Source organism: Sinocyclocheilus rhinocerous, unplaced genomic scaffold, assembly GCF_001515625.1.
Source record: "Sinocyclocheilus rhinocerous isolate Xijiao unplaced genomic scaffold, SAMN03320098_v1.1 scaffold1551, whole genome shotgun sequence".
In the NCBI taxonomy this organism is placed as follows: Eukaryota; Metazoa; Chordata; class Actinopteri; order Cypriniformes; family Cyprinidae; genus Sinocyclocheilus; species Sinocyclocheilus rhinocerous.
The window spans coordinates 276,632-288,272 of record NW_015636371.1 but is presented as its reverse complement, the minus strand read 5'-3'; the positions used below and the strand labels follow the sequence as shown (position 1 = coordinate 288,272).

Genomic DNA, 11,641 nt, shown 5'->3' with positions numbered 1-11,641 from the left:
CACAGAATTGTGAATTTGTATGGAAAACTTTATTTGATAATAAAAATAGCATTCACAGACTTCTTTTTGATAGCTACATATACATTGTGATCCATCCAAACAAGAAGAAAAGCTTTACTGTGTAAGTCCACATCTACTTGAACTTAGACTAGTGTCATGTGTAATTTCATGAGTCAAATAAAGCTATGGACAATGCAGAATTTATATATTTATATATATGCATCGTTTCATAAAAAAAATCATTAGACCATATACATTTACTGCTTTTATCGACACAGAAAAAAGCATTTAAAATCCATAGAACATTTCAGAGACCACAGACAGTATACAAGATCTCTAGAAAAAAAAGCAGGTTATCCATCACAACAGATATTCAACCCCCTTCCTTGAAAAACATCCGTTTCCCATCCTTCCTGGAGAGAGGGAAAAAATACAACTTTACATACGCCTGATTCTGAGTACACACGTTACTCATAGTCCCAGTGAGCAGAGCAGAAACATATTTGCATCTTCGTCTAGGTGGACATCTTTCATAAATTCTTTTTTGTACAGAGAAAAGGCAACAGTATCCTTACCTACACAGGTTTGAAGTACATACAGTAATACAATTTGTACAAAAGACAGCAGCTGATACGTTCATTTTGATACAGTACTATTCAGATGACACTGAAGGGATTCCCTGTTCTCAGTCCTGTCGAAATGCACGAAACAGCTGTGTTCCCAAACAAACACGCATTGTGTCTGTATATCACTGAAGCTCAGTGGCTCTCGAGAGCGTGACGGAAAACGAGTGGTGGCTCAGATTGGCAGATTGCGCCAGGTGCCGTTTTCATGTAGTCTTTTGGATCGGATCTGGCGACCTGAATCTTCTGTGCTGCAACTCTACATTCAGCTCAAAATGTGTGCTGCGTCGATGCGTCACATTTATTTTCACAAGCTTGTTAAGGACTCCATTCGTTCAGAGCATTTCAATCGCCTTTGGTACTTGACTTTATGGAGGTAAATGTGGCTGCGTAAGGGACAATCCAAAATACTTAAGACTTTTGCTTAAAATGACTGCGATTTAGAACGGCCTCTCACATTCATATATCCAGTGTTTTTACATAGTTGAATGTATTAGCTGTGTTCCTGTAGCTCAGCTGCTCTGTGGTTTGTTTCCCAAGGAACACATACAGCCTGAATGCACTTTAAGTCACTTTTAAAAAGCTATGATTCATTCCTAAAATAACTTGCTTTAAGCTAATGTTGGGTCAAGTTTTCTCAATTGTGCATATGTGCCTTTAGACTAAGTTCTGGTGATTATGGAGAAAACATTTTTTTCCCTCTTTTTTGCTAATGGGCGGCTCATGCCTCAGTCCAGTGCACTGTTAGGACTAACAAAGTCAGATATTATACAACAGACCAAGACTGAATGATGCTTTTTTCATCTGGACATCCCATCGAGTTACATTTCAGTTTTTCAAAATAAATATACAGCTTAAATATATATTACTCAATTAAACAGTAGCATCATAGTCTGACTTCAGGTTTCACCACACATCTATTAAAATGTACAAACAAAGAAACAAACGTTGACTGCTTGTGCTCTGGTTCAGTGAATCTCAATTTGGAGAAAAGGGGACACACAAAGTAGACGCATTTTGGAAAAAAATAAAAAGTCTGTGTCTTTTAACAAAACATGGATCTCACTCGCAACACAACACAACATATAAAAACAAACTAGAGAATGAAGCATTGTTCCGCTGTGGAGGAGCTCAGATGCTGAGGTCTGTGTGGTTCTCCTTGTAAAGCCGTCTCTTGCTCAGAGAGCTCTGGACGAGGCTCCCGTTCGCTCCGCTGGCTTTCAGTGCGTTGTAATAGTCCCTAAGCTGTGGAGCAGCGCCCTCTTCCAGGTAACTTCCGTCACTGCTGCTGCTATCCGATCTCCTGCGGAAGCGTCTTTCCGGGGCTCCGTTGATGAAGTGTCCCTGTCTCTCAGCTTGACTGGACGGAGAGCTGTTGAGCAGAACGTTCCTGTTCTTTAGGCCACATTCAGGTGTGTGGGCCGTGGGTTTGTAGGATCGCTCAGGGGTGGACGTGAAGTAGCCCTCTTTGCTGTAGTTCCTGCTGGGAGTCTGGGGCTCTTTCTGGGGCCGGACAAGCCTTTCTGGAGTGGAGATCTGGCACAGCAGGTCCTGGGAAGAGGCTTGATAGCTTCGCTCAGGGGACTGATCTTTATATGAGCGTGTCGTTCGCCGGTCCACGGACTTGGCCCTGCGGCGGTCTGGAGAGGTGTTGCGCTTCCGGGTGGAGGAGCGATCCAAGGACCCGCTGCGCACCTGAGACCCCGTGCTACTCGGCGTGTCTACGGAGGGTTTGCGGCCTCGCCTCAGGAGATCCTGGTTGGAGGTTTTCCTCCCAAATCCGCCCTCTTTCCTCAGCGTTTTGAAGAGCTTGGCAATGCCGCTCTCAGACTCAGACTTCTTGACCTTGCGGTGGGAGTTGTTTTTGCTGCTGTCAGGGGATGGCGAGGGGCTGGGACGGTTGTTCCAGGAAGGCTGGTGCGGAGCGCTGGAATACAGCCCAGTTCTGCTGTCCCTCTCTCGTTCCCTCGCCGGATCATGTTGCCTGTCTTTCGGTTGCTGCTGCTTGGGCTGGGATGGTGTGTGATACTCTGATGTATAGCTGGACTCGGACGGATGATGAAAGGGGCCACTGACCAGCAAGGTCCTCACTTCCGAATGATTTTGTGGCCCGGGTGAGGGAGGGTAGCTGTCATTTGGGCCGTCTGGAAATAAATGAAGAAAGGCTTTACGTTAGGTCACTAAAAACACTTGGCTATCAACAGTTAAGATGTCACACAGAACTTTAACAAACAGACAGCACTGCATGTGGTCAAGCATAAAATTCATACAACACCATCTATACAAACAGTCAAGGGTTTGGACACACCCACTATTTTATTAAATCAAGTCACCTAAATGAAAAAAATACACAAATGGATGTGTGGAAATTATGTAATGACCAAGAAAATGCAAAACAAATCCAAACTCTCTTATATTTATTTAGGTTTCTGCAAAGTACTGTACCCAGCCTTTGCCCTAAATTAAAGCTCTGAAAAACTGTTCATCTGACCAGGCAGCTGTGAACGGCAGAAATCTCTACTGCTTAAGCGTGTCGTTTACAAACATGGGCGAGATGCAAAATCAGTGCTCCAAAAACCTTGCTTCTGGCAACACAGATATGCAGTGTCGGACACTTTGTGGTGTTTCTCATATGTGATCATGTTTTAGTACAGTTCGGTGGACAAAAAGTTTTAGAAAACATCTGTAAAACGAGATTTAGAGATGTGCAACATCAAGACCACGTACACAATTCAGCACCCCAAATCCACTGGTTGCAGCAGAAAGACCTGCACTCTCGGGGTTACTGTTCCTAAATGCAAGGGTAATCGGGATGTTTCGGTCATAGCTGAGACGTTTTCAAGGTGGGCTAAAGCCTTCCCCACTAAGAAAGGCACTGCATCATTCCCAGATGGGGAACTCCACACACTATCGATTCTAATCACGACACACACTTTACTGGTCACATATATGTCAGGAAGTCTGTGGACCTCTGGAGGACACCCACAATCATCAGCTATGGTTGAAAAAGCAGATTCTCCTCCAAAGAACCTGGTCTATGTCCTTTTGAGGCCAGGTCCTCCATATCTCACTCAGGCAGATGGGTATTATATGTCAGATTCCTTTTTGATGTACTTTATTGCTTTGACTGAGGCAGTACAAAAGACTCAAAATCAGGGTCAGGATGCATGGAAAGCACCTCTTGTGAGGATACATATCATAGGTCTTTATGTAGCTTTGTTAGTTCTCACTTCAGTTGTCGAATTCCTAGGCAAGAATAGATGGTCATTGTAAATCCGTGCAAACTGTACTCCTAAATCCTAAAAAGCCTATAGCCAAAGCCTTTAGGATGCAGTCATCCTAGGCAAGAGCCTTGTCTTTTAGTGCCTTGGGGGCCACCCTCATGATGAAGACATGGGCTAATGGGTAGCTTACACCAACTACAATTGTCTCTATGGTTGCCATTTAGTTCTGCAAGAGAATCAAAATATATCCTTTTTAACACAGCTTTTCCTGAACGATTTTATTTTCCTGAATATGCAACTTTTTTTTTTTTTTTTTCTTCGCGGGCTTCAAGAAGTTTGCAGACGGATTCGAGCCTTATCATAGCAGAATCACTGCATGGCATCAACCAGCAGCAGGCAGAATAGCTTGAACCTTCAGACTCTTTCAGAAAGACACTGTCAGGACTTGCTGAACTCTGGCTGGGAGACGACATTCTGAGCTTCAAACTGTTAGAGACAAAGCTGTACTGTGTCGAGACTGACAGACTTGAACTGCTTGCATCCGATGAGCATGTGCAGTGCTGGGGTCCCGAGGAGCACTGCTTTAGAGCATACTATGCCATTACGTTGAGACAACAAAGATGAACAACGGTGTTAAAGTTCAGGGTAACAACAAGATGATTAAAGAATATGTCTTCACAATGAACTGTACCAAATTACAAGGTGAAGCGGGTGCCAAATGTGCATTCCTGAAACCACTGACAATGGCAAATCCTTACAGATGTGTCTTTAAGACAGCTGATTGCTCCTGGAAATTGCTGTTCATGACCAGCGTATTCAACTACAGTAATTGGTCTCATCCACATTATGGTTCATGCTATTTACCTACATAAACAGTACATTTTAGTTTTTACTTAAATTAAAAGTTAGATTTTTGCAAGACGTGGAGGATAAACACCAATGACATTTTTCATGGCCTGATTGCTTATATTCATCAAGGGTGTTAATATTTGTGGAGGGCACTGTTTGTCATTACTGTAACACTCTGTTGGACCACTTAATGCTATGCTATATTGATTATTAAACGTTCATTAATCTGAAGATGAGCATATCATTTTATATAACAAGTTATATCTTTTTATCACAAGTCCAGAATACAACACCGCACTCATTTCATTACTTGCTTATGGGTGAATCTAACAAAACTTGTTCTATGGGTAACAACAAAAGAAAATATATAATTCGCTTAAATGATAAAAACTAAGTCTATTGTAGTATTTTTTTTTTTTGTGACCCAGGCAAGTTCTTGTAACATTCACCCATCTGTGTTATCAGCACTGCAGTGTCCACAACATCCACACACTGTCCATCACACAGGCATCCATCAGGAGCATGAATCCATTGCACCGCGATCAGAGGCCAGCGGCTGAATGGATTCACCGGGGTGAGATGAGAGCAGGTGAGGGCCACAACACGCGTGTGCCAAGCGGGGCTTATAACGTGTGACTGGGTGACAGGAAGGGTTGACACACAGAACGTCCTTTACAAACCGTGGCTTGGTTTTGACCCATTAGGTAGAAGCAGGGCTCGCCCAGCTTATCATTCCTCAGACAGGCAGCGAGATGGGGGCCCATCATAGCTGAGGAGCCCGCCAGAGAACGAGAGATCAGGGAGAGAAAGAAACAGAGATAAATAAAGAGAAAGGAAGCATGCAGCACTCAGACAAATCACAACAGTTTTATTTGCTGACTGAAGACTGTTGAGAGGAACTAGATGAAGATCTCATACATCAGACTACCTACAGAGGCTGATTGATCACCAAGAATGATGAAAGGTTTAATGCTAGAGAACAAGAAGACAGTTCAGGATAAATTAAAACATTAAGACCGAACGCTTCGAAACAAAATGCAAAAAGCACAAGACTTTAACTTGTTAGTTACCCACCATACTCTGGGACGGATCCGTCTCCTCTCTTCAGCACCAGTCGAGCTCGTCTGCCTCCGGTCTTGATCAGCTCGATGGCACGAGAATGCTTCATGTTTTTCGTACTTTCACCATTGATCTCTAGTATTTCATCACCAACCTGTTAACGAGGCGGACACCACCATTAGCTCATGGGAGGCCCAAGATGGCATCATGCTGATCTAGAAGTAATTTGTTATACTTCACATCTCATTTTAACGGTTTAAGCAGCTTTTATGTGACTGTGTTTTGCTTCAAGAACTGCAGCGCGTGTTAAGTTTAGGTGCACTCCTTCAGGAGCAAGCCTGGACTCCATTTGGACAGACATTTAGTCATTCTGGTCTACATATTTTATGCCATTTTGTATCAATGGCACATAAGAGAAAAGCTTTTTTGTTTTGTACAAAGAAAAAAAAAATGAATTTTTCTTTCATTTCAGAAAAACGTATGCTTGTTCTTCAGATGCTATTTTTTAGAAGAATCAGTGGGGAAAGGAAATGTGGTTTTTGCATGTACAGACTGTAATAAAGGGTGATAATGACATTTTTACAAACTGAATTAATGATTAATGGGAGTAAGTAAATACTTGTTTTAAAGTATGTTGCTCAGTTTTTAGTAATGTGTATTCTTCAACCTTGGTTACTTCCGACATTGATGCTTTGTAGAGCGATTTTCAGGTGATAGTAAAACAATAGATCAGAACTTACAGAATCTGTGATAAAGAATTGGTCACTTTGAAAAGTAACAGATCTTCAGGTAATGGTGTACTAACTGGGGATTTTTTTAAATACATTTTTTCAAATGATCTTGCACCCTTGAAATCATCAGTATTTATAGAAGCAATTTCAGAAGGCCTGCTTCATTACAGTTCTTCTCATGTCATGTTCATGTCATTTTCCTAAACAGTTCGTATTTATGAATTTCACACAAATGGCTGCAGACATGGATTGAGAGGAAGAGGGAGAGAGGAGGAGAACATGGGGACGAGTGCTGACATCCAGTGCAGAGAGCAAGAGACGGACCAGCACAAGAAAGAATCTGTATTTTTAGCACACACAAATATTTGGCAAAAATGTGCTTTAAATTCAACACATGCACCATGAAAAGAATTGTAATCTTGTGTTACCTTCATCTTGCCGTTCTTAGCAGCGGCTCCATCCTCAGCTAATCGCAGCACGTACAGATCCATGTTGTACTCCTTTCCTCCTCTCAGACTGAAGCCAAAACCTTTACTCTCCCTCTCCATATCAACCGAGTAATACTCTGCCTCCTAAACACACACAAACACAACCAAATCACTGAGCAATCCTGACTACTATTTATTTCTTTATTTTACAGTACATGCACTTAGCCAACAGACTGAGTAATATAAGCTAACTACATGGGTTAGGTTTAGGGGCAGGTTCAGGGCTAGTTAACCAGTTTTTTTCATTACTACAATAAGTACACATATGCACATGCAAAAAAAACAAAAAAAAACACTTTTTAAAATTCTTTTTTTTAAATGATATATCTGTAAGATGTTTCTCTTAGACAGTACTGTGATCAGATGGAGGCTTCTTCTTGCCAAACTTGTACTGGCTGCATGTACAGATGGTCATAAACATACTGTAGAACAAATGTTTTAAATCAGAACACACGTGCAATGCTAAGCCTCCACACATCTAATATACCAAATAAAACTTTGAGTTTGTGCAATCTGGGAACCATAAGAATGGAATTCACAAACAATATACATTACATTTTCATTTGCCAATGAATTGAAAAAAAAGAAAAAGTTCAGCCTGATATTTATGCCAAATGATGTGCTCTCAACAATGTTAAATTGTTGACATTTCAGTTTTGATAGAAAGCTCATCTCCAGATCAATATTCTATCTTGGAGACGTAAATTAGGATATTTGTGTTTGATATTCGATCAGGATGGAATAAATAGAGGATTCTTCAATCCTTTAAACAAATGACATTGTTGACATTTACACACATTTACGTTTTAAAAAGGAGCTACACAGCAGTTATTTCAGTGGTTTTTGTCTTCTTAATAAATCAGCAAATCTGTGTTTTGTTTTGTCATTATGAGGTATGGAGCGAAGATTGATGTGAAAATCTTTTTTTAGGCATTTTAGCATTCCCACTGATCCATATGTGCTTTATAGATGTAAAAAAAAAATTATAATAAAAAATCTACAAATCATCAAGAAGCACACAAGTGAGTGCGGATCCTGTATTTTTCATTTGAAGTCATTTTGATTGATTTACACACCCTAGTAATTTCACATCTTTTTGATGTGTTGGCATTTTAGCTTAAGGTTGCAAACCGTTTAAAAAGAAAAAAAATCGGTCTGAATACTTTAAGCATATGTTCAGCCTTAAGAACAGATAGTACAACAGAAGTAAGAAAAAAAGTTACAAAGCAACTAGTAATCTGCTAGTAGGAGTAGTCCGGATCCCTTAAAACATTTCTATCCCAGTTTAAGGAAGACTTCACAACCCGTCCCTCTCGATCTAGATACTGTGTGCATCACTGCTCAACACAGTCAGACCTGTCCTGTTTTCTGCTATAACACAGAGCCTCTCACCTGACTGTAGGATGCTTGGGTCAGAGCTTGTTTGGGTTTGTTATTCCTGCTGGATGAACAGAAAAAGTCATGTTACCAAAACTTTTTTTATTATCATTATTATGAGTATCATTACTAAATCAGTGCATACATACATACAGTACATACATACAAATGTTGTACAGATCCTAGTTAAGTGTGTGTGTGTGTGTGTGTGTGTGTGTCTGTGTGTGAGAGAGAGTGTGTGTGTGTGTGTGTGTGTGAGAGAGAGAGAGAGAGAGAGAGAGAGAGAGAGAGAGAGAGAGAGAGAGAGAGAGAGAGAGAGAGAGAGAGAGAGAGAGAGAGAGAGAGAGAGAGAGAGAGAGAGAGAGAGAGAGAGAGAGAGAGAGAGAGAGAGAGAGAGAGAGAGAGAGAGAGAGAGAGAGAGAGAGAGAGAGAGAGAGAGAGAGAGAGAGAGAGAGAGAGAGAGAGAGAGAGAGAGAGAGAGAGAGAGAGAGAGAGAGAGAGAGAGAGAGAGAGAGAGAGAGAGAGAGAGAGAGAGAGAGAGAGAGAGAGAGAGAGAGAGAGAGAGAGAGAGAGAGAGAGAGAGAGAGAGAGAGAGAGAGAGAGAGAGAGAGAGAGAGAGAGAGAGAGAGAGAGAGAGAGAGAGAGAGAGAGAGAGAGAGAGAGAGAGAGAGAGAGAGAGAGAGAGAGAGAGAGAGAGAGAGAGAGAGAGAGAGAGAGAGAGAGAGAGAGAGAGAGAGAGAGAGAGAGAGAGAGAGAGAGAGAGAGAGAGAGAGAGAGAGAGAGAGAGAGAGTGTGTGTGTGTGTGTGTGTGTGAGAGAGTGTGTGTGAGAGTGTGTGTGTGTGTGTCTGTGTGTGTTTCACCTGGGCTCTGTGTTGCTCTGAGGTGTGTGTGTAGTGGTTATGGTGGCGATCTTCTCTGCGTTGGTCAGTAGTGAAGCATTTGATGTCTCTGTTCGGTCAGAGAGAAAGACAGTTGCAATGTTTTAAAAGCACTGCTAAATCACACAGAAAATGCATGAAATGCAGCTACAGGCGGCAGTCATCGCGGTCCAAGCACGTGTGGAGAACATGACCAAACAGACAACTCTGAAGGGAAAGATCCTGTAGATTCATCTGAACTGTTGACCAATTTCAGCTTTTTCACGCAGCTGCACAGTTCGAGGCATTTGTATATTTACAGTGCCGCCTCGCATCAGAAGCCAACATTTGATGGGTTTTCAGATTGTTCCAATGTGAAAAAACTGCTAGGTTTTGTGACGTTTTGCCCATGCACCTTGACTATGTTTTATTAGTTGTGTTTGGAACAGTGTTTCCCAACCCTGATCCCAGAGTCCCACAATCGATCTGCTGGGAGTACTGTATAATCTCTAGATTCAGGTACGCTCAATGATTCAGATTCTAGGCCATTAGAAATTTGAACAAAAATTAATTAAAGTAAATTCATTCATTACAGTGCCACTTCTTATAAAATGTCCAATTCTTATAACATTTGGTAGAAAGAATAATATCTATATCTATATATATGCATGCATTGCACTGCCTATCTCCGACCTCCCAACCATCTCTATCTGTGTTTTGATCGGGTGGTAAATTAGTCTTCTTAAAATCAAAACAGTCTTAACAGTCATCTTAAATCAAACTGACCATGAGTATTGCATGGTCGATGCGCAAAGCTAACCTCATACGTCATCTGCCCGGAGCTGCTTCTGTTTACAACAGTGAGCGCAAGCTAGATTAAAGTGATTATTACGTTTTGAATATGGATATTTTTCTTACAAAAACACATCGATTCGCTACAGGAGGCCTTTGTTCACCCCCCGGAGCCGTGTGAGACACTTTTTTTATGGATGGGCGATTTTTATTTCACTTCTTTTGGACTGAAGCAATGCAACACCCGTTGAGTGCCATTAAACAGCTTGAAAGATTAAAGACAATTTTTAATATAACTCCGACTGGATTCGTCTGAAAGAAGAAAGTCATATACACCTGGGATGACATGAGGATGAGTAATTTATGGGCTAATTCAAATTTTTGGGTGACCTAACCCTTTAATGTGAGAGATGATGAAGACACGAACTCACCGTCTCCGGGTATGATGCGCAGCGAGACGGCGTTGCCGGCCTCTTTGATGAGGTTGACGATGTCCGAGTGTTTGCTGCACTCTTGCAGTGTACACCGTACCGAAGGTGGAGCTGGCGTCAGGCCGTGACACGGACGACACGATGACGAAGCCGAAGCCCTCGTGCTCGGCACGCTGGATCTCCACGTCGTAGGGCTGCAGGGCAGCGGGCGTCATGTTGACCACGGTGCTCCCGCTGCCGCCGCCTCCGCCGCTGCCGATGCCGCTGGTGCTGCCGGAGCCCGAGCTGACGGTGTTGAGTGAGTTCTGGCTGCCCTGCGGCGTGCGCTTCTCCTCCGTCAGCGACGGCGCCTGCGTGCTGCTGTGGTGAGAGGAGGCCGGGGACGGCGGCACGTCCGACTCGCCCTTATACACTACACACACACACACACACACACACACACAGAAGATCGGCTTGTCAAGTGACATCTGTAAAAATAGATCTGCATGACTTCTCATGTGTGCACTTATTCCTGGTGGACGAGTGAGGTCTGTGATCCTATGAAATGCACTTTTCATGTGCTCAGTCTCTCACAAGGTCAACATTAACCATTTAAATATACTATTTTATAATAGGAAAACTGACACAATGTGGTTTAAATCGTTTTCTGTCTTGCTTATCTCTCAAAATGATGGATGTATAAAAGGTAGAACTAGCAGAAATAAGTTGACTCAACCTCTTATTTACAGGCAAACATTTGACTGAAATGATTAGTTGTGCATGCTCTAAATTATGTAAATAACACATATTTTAACATTTGATTGCATACCTGTTGCTGCCAAAACAGTGGCCCAAAAGTTTGTGATTTTGTCCTCTTTTTTACTTTTTCTTCTAAACACCTCCCACTCACTATTATTCTTGCAATCAGTTCCCAGCATTTCAGCAATAAAAGTGTTCATATGAAAAATACACACGTTACCATGAAGCACAACATTTACAGTACTGTGCTTGGCAGTGGTCTAAGAGAATAAAAAAAATATATTTGTAATGATCTCTTTGATCTCTCTGAACTCTAAAGTGGCAATGAAATTACCACACAACCTTGTGGTAATTTATGTTTTCCCAAAATTCAACAAACGTTGAAATGTGAGTGTGTTTAAATAATGTGACTTTGTGATTACAAAATTTGTAAATACTACTTTCAATATGAACATGCATCATGCCATTTCA

General features: G+C 41.8%; 1 pseudogene; it reads right to left on the bottom strand.

The window, feature by feature from the left end:
• Positions 1–272: 272 nt before the first annotated feature.
• LOC107747755 (membrane-associated guanylate kinase, WW and PDZ domain-containing protein 1-like) overlaps positions 273–11,641 on the bottom strand; it is a 105,374-nt pseudogene continuing 94,005 nt past the window's right edge.